The sequence below is a fragment of the Bos taurus genome, unplaced genomic scaffold (assembly GCF_002263795.3).
Source record: "Bos taurus isolate L1 Dominette 01449 registration number 42190680 breed Hereford unplaced genomic scaffold, ARS-UCD2.0 Leftover_ScbfJmS_905, whole genome shotgun sequence".
In the NCBI taxonomy this organism is placed as follows: domain Eukaryota; kingdom Metazoa; phylum Chordata; class Mammalia; order Artiodactyla; family Bovidae; genus Bos; species Bos taurus.
The window spans coordinates 32,940-38,939 of NW_020192192.1; positions in this window are offsets into that span (position 1 = coordinate 32,940).

Consider the following 6,000-nt stretch of genomic DNA (forward strand, 5'->3'; position numbering starts at 1 on the left):
AATTTTGAAAAAAAAAAAAGTGGGAAAAAACTCTATCAGTTCACTTCACTTCAGTCACCCAGTTGTGTCCGACTCTTGGCAACCACATGAATTCCCGCACCCCAGGCCTCCCTGTCCATCACCAACTCCCGGAATTCACTCAGACTCACATCCATCGAGTCAGTGATGCCATCCAGCCATCTCATCCTCTGTGGTCCCCTTCTCCTCCTGCCCCCAATCCCTCCTAGGATCAGAGTCTTTTCCAATGAGTCAACTTTTCGCATCAGGTGGCCAAAGTATTGGAGTTACAGCTTTAGCATCAGTCCTTCCAAAGAACACCCAGGACTGATCTCCTTTAGAATGGACTGGTTGCATCTCTTTGCAGGCCAAGGGACTCTCAAGAGTCTTCTCCAACACCACAGTTCAAAAGCATCAATTCTTCAGTGCTCCAAAAATCAAGACACTGTGGTATTGGTGGTGAAATAGGCACAAAGATCAACAAGACAGAATAGAGAACTCAAATATAAATCTATACAAGGACAGATAACTGATTTTTAAGGAAGAAACAAAAGCAGTTCAATGGTGGAAGGATAGACAGCCTTTCCAACAAATGGCACTGAAGCTAGTGGATATTCACAGGCAAAACAATGAAACTCACTTTATACAAATTAACTCAAAATTGATCATAGATTTAAATGTGAGACATCAAGCTATAAAACTTCAGAGAATTTGCAGACCCAGTGAAGAGTTCTTAGAAATGACACCAAAAACGCAGTCCCTAAAAGGAAAAAAGCTTGGTAAACTGGACTTTGTTAAAATTTAAGGCTTCTTTTCTCCTAGGCTTTGTTAAAAGGATGAAAAAGCAAGCTATAGACTAGAATAAAGTATTTACAAACTACATTTCCAACAAAGTATTTGTATTAGAATATATAAAGAACTCTCAAAGCTCAAAAGTAAAAAACAATTCAACTGAAAATGAACAATAGACATGAACAGACATTTGATCAAAGAAGATATATGAATGGCACATGAAAAGATGTTCAATAGTATTAGTCATAAGGGAAATGCAAATTGAAATCATGTAAGATATCACATCATCTGAGAAAAGCTGAATAAAAAATAGTGAAAATACCAAATGGTGGTAAGAATGCTGAGAACACATGTCTCTCATACACTGCTGGCAGAATGTAAAATGGTAGAACTTCTATGGAAAATAGTTGAGTAGTTTCTTAAAAATTCAAAGATATGCTTATCCTATAACCCAGCAATCACAATTCTGGGCATTTATTTACACAAAAGGAAAATTTATGTCTGCACAAAAGCCTGTACATGAATGTTCAGAGCAGCTTTATTTGTAATAGCAAAAAGCTGGAAACAACTCAATATCCTTCAGTGGATGATTAAATAAACTGCAGAACATCTCTATTGCTGGAATACTACTCAGCAATTAAAAACAGTCACTACTGGTACATGAAGAAACTTGGATGGGTCTCAAGGGTATTATGCTAAATGAAAAAAGTCCATCTCAAAAGATTATATACTGTATGAATCTATTTATATAACATTCTTGACAAAATTATAGGGACAGAGAACAAATTAGTGGTTGCCTGGGAACAGGAAAGAGTGGTAGGGAGAAAGGAAGCACAAGAAAGATGTGGTGATAAAAACAGTTCTGTATCATTTTGGGGTTTTGTTTTCTTTTTGCCACGCTGGGGGTCTTGTGGGATCTCAGTTCCCCAACCAGGGATCTGAACTCGTGCCCCCTGCAGTGGAAGCACAGAATCCTAACCACTGGACTGCCAGGGAATTTCCACAGTATCTTAACCAAAGTGATGGCTCCATGAACTTATACATGTGATACAAATGCAAAGACAATAAAAATACATGGACATGTGCATATACAGACACAAAAATGAGTACATGTAAAAACGGGTGAAATATGATAACGGGCTAAAGAGTATACCTATGATAACTTTCCTTTTTTTTTTTTTTTTAGATCACCTGTGCCTTTAAAACTTTTTATTTATTTATTTGGCTGTGCTGGGTCTTCACTGCTGAGTGCAGGCTTTCTCTAGCTGCAGTGAGTGGGGGCTACTCTCTAGTTGCAGTGTGCGGGCTTCTCATTGCAGCGGCTTCTCTTGTTGCAGAACACAGACTCTAGGGAATAGAGGCTTCAGTAGTTGTGGTACCTGGGCTCAGCTGTCCCGAAGCATGTGGGATCTTCCTGGATCAGGGATCAAACTGGTGCCCCCAGTATCAAACTGGCAGGAGGATTCTTAACCACTTGACCACTAGGGAAGTCCAAGGTCCCAGTTTTGATACTAATGGCTACATAAGATAGCAAGGCACAGTTCCCCAGCCCCCCGCCCCCAGTGAAACTAGCTACAGTATATAGAATTTCTACACTCCTTTAATTTCCTGAGCTGCTGCTGTTGCTAAGTTGCTTCAGTCGTGTCCGACCCTGTGCGACCCCATAGATGGCAGCTCACCAGACTCCCCTGTCCCTGGGATTCTCCAGGCAAGAACACTGGAGTGGGTTGCCATTTCCTTCTCCAATGCATGAAAGTGAAAAGTGAAAGTGAAGTCACTCAGTCGTGTCTGACTCTTAGCCAGCCCATGGCCTGCAGCCTACCAGGCTCCTCCATCCATGGGATTTTCCAGGCAAGAGTACTGGAGTGGGTTGCCATTGCCTTCTCCCTGTGAGTCTATAACTATTTTCAAGTTTAGGGATTCCCTGGTGGTCCAGTGGTTAAGAATCCACCTTGTAATGCAAGGGACACCAGTTCAATCCCTGGTCTGGGAAGATCCCACATGCCACAGGGCAACTGAGCCAGTGGGCCACAACTAGTGAGCCCGAGCTCTGGAGCCTGCAAGTTGCAACTATTAAGCCCACGCTCCATGACTACTGAAGGCTATGCATTTTTGAGCCTGTGCCCTGAAACAAGAGAAGCCCCTGCAATGGAGAAGCTCTTAAACCACAACTAGAGAAAGACTGTGCACAGCAACAAAGACCCAGTGCCACCAAAAAAAAAAATTCAAAGCCTTAAAAATGCATTATATTCACATGCTGATGTATGTATAGACATCATACATACAAGCATATGTATGCCTTAAGTAAGTCTCAAACTTGCTTAGTCCTCAACTATACAATACCAACTAATCTGATATTGATATGTTACCATGTTAGTAAAACCTGCATTTGTGAGCCCCATCATGAATTATAAAACTGACTTGAATCACCATTTTGTGCTGTTTGCACTGAGTATAAGGCTTTAAGTGTATGCTTCTGTCACTCACTAGCTCTAAGTATCTTGTGCTGTGGCTCAGCTAGCATTGATGGACACTCACTACAGGCTGGGCAGTGCTGTAAGTGCTTCACACACCTAACTTAATCTTCTCAACAATCCCATAAGGCAGGTACTATCATTAGTCATACCATTTGATAATAAATGTGAAGAAAAGAAGACACAGAAAGCTAAGTAGCTCGCCGAAGATCACAGAGCTACAAAGACAGTCCCAAGAGTTCAACCTTGGCATTCTTGTCCAGAGCCCTTGAGCTTATTAACCAGTTTGTTCTCTGTAACCTCTCTAAATTTCAGCTTTTCCTCTATAAAATGGTGTTAATATATATAGAAGTATTAAGGAGATCAAACCAGTCCAGTCAATCCTAAAGGGAATCAACCCTGAATATTCACTGCAAGGACTGATGCTGAAGCTCCAATACTTTGGCCACCTGATGTGAAGAGCCGACTCACTAGAAAAGACCCTGATGCTGGGAAAGACTGAGGGCAGGAGGACAAGGAGATGACAGAGGATGAGATGACTGGATGGCATCACAGACTCAATGGAGATGAGTTTGAGCAAATTCCGGGAGATGGTGAAGGACAGGGAAGCCTGGCATGCTGCAGTCCATGGGGTTGCAAAGAGTCAGGACACAACTTAGCGACCGAACAACAACAACATATACAAATAAGAATATATAAAATAGGATACAGCTCCTAGTAAATGACAGCTTAAAAACAGATTAGGAAAGAGTTACAAATTAATAAAGCTGCAGAAGGCCTATTTGATGGGCACCAGGAACCCTGCTCAATTCCCTGTGCGCAATCAACTACCAAGTGAAAAAGTCAATTGTCAACTGGAATGGTGTTTTTAAGAAGCAAAATAAAACATGCATTAAAATCTAAATCACAATTCTGGGTGAAAGAAACCAGACATAAAAAAGTACATTCATATAAAACTCTAGAAAATGAACACACTAATCCACAGTGACAGAAAGCAGATCAGTGGCTGTTTCTGCAGGGAGTCAACTCAGAGGGGTGGACTACAATGGGCACAGGGAAGCTTTTGCAGCGTAGTAGTGTCAGTTGCCTGGAGAATCCCAGGGACGGGGAAGCCTGGTGGGCTGCCGTCGATGGGGTCGCACAGAGTCGGACATGACTGAAGCGACCTAGCAGCAGCGCAGCAGTGTTAGTCGCTCAGTAGTGTTGGACTCTGTGCGACCCCACGGACTGTGGCCCACCAGGCTCCTCTGTCCATGGGATTCTCCACGCAACAATACTGGAGTGGATTGCCATTCCCTTCTCCAGAGGATCTTCCCAATCCAGGAATCGAACCTGGGTCTCCTGCATTGCAGGCAGATTCTTTAGTGTCTGAGCCACAGGGAAGATCCCTAGGAAGCTTTTGAGGTGATGGAAATGTATGATATCTTGATAGTGATGATGGTTTCACAGATATATACTTCTGTCAAAACTCAAGCTGAACACTGTTCAATGGGTACAGTTAACTGTATACAAATCATACCTCAATACAATTATGTCAAAACAAAAAACATTAATATTTTTCAAATAAGCAAACTGCCCTGATTAGAACTCTTCACAATTTTTAACTTCATCAAAGTAAAAATTAAATGTTAGCCAGCATACTGCCAAGTTGAGAATATATATAAGGAACACAGACTATCAAAGCTCTATAAAGGAGGAGAAAAGACTCTTCAGCTGATAAAGTTTTTAGAAGATTCTTACTGAGTACTCCCCTAAGCAGCAGCACTTCTATTCACTAAATTAAGACCAGGGTATATGAAGTTTACAAACTCAAAAATAACTTTCTAATATTAAATTTCTGGTTCCTTCAACAAAGGTGCAAGACACGGAACCTTCTATTTTTTGTTCAAATTCAAATCAACCAAGCCTTTGTGCTCCTATTCTCTTTCTTCTTTGAAATTTCCATTCCTGTTACCATAGGAACCTGCTAGCTGACAAGCCTTCAAGCATAGCAACAGCCCAAGCTTAGCAAGGAGTGTGAAAGGGGAACAGAGTCAAAGGCCAAAATTTGACTCGTGAGATTCAGAATTCCAATCTCTGTCACTCTACAAAGGGTCTGAGAACCACAGAAACTGTATCCTACTGGGTTTGGGAATATTATGACTAAATTTACTAAATGTGAAATCAAATGTGGAATGGCCTTGAAAATTCAAAAATGGTATTCATTCTATTTTAGATCCAAATTAGAGTAAGAAATTCTTTTAAACAATTTTTTAGAATAATTTTAAGTGACGTAAAATAAGACCTTTGAAAACGTTTTTGTAAGAATAAAATTCTAAAGAGAAAAGGTCTAAAACTTTAAGAATTACTTTATATAGAATATATAAAAAATTCTGTTTGTAAAATACCTTTAGTCCCATAGATTTGCTTTTCTTTTACAAATTTATTTTGTTAATGTCTTATGACAGCATATTAAATACCTTCCAATATTAGTTCAGTGAGCTAGTTTGCAGAAATATGACTTTATCACAGGAGTATATTTATCTTAAGTCAAAGGGGAGCTCCTGGAGCAGCCCATAAAATCTGACTTTTCTTCAGGAAGTACTTTTAACATTTCAAGTATCATGAATGGTTGTGAATTATAGTCTGACTCAAAAGATAAAACTTTACAAACCAAATTCATCACAATTAATACTTTACAATAAGCATTTTAAGGCATTGTTAATCTTGCATTTAGATCACTTTAAAAGAATGCTTA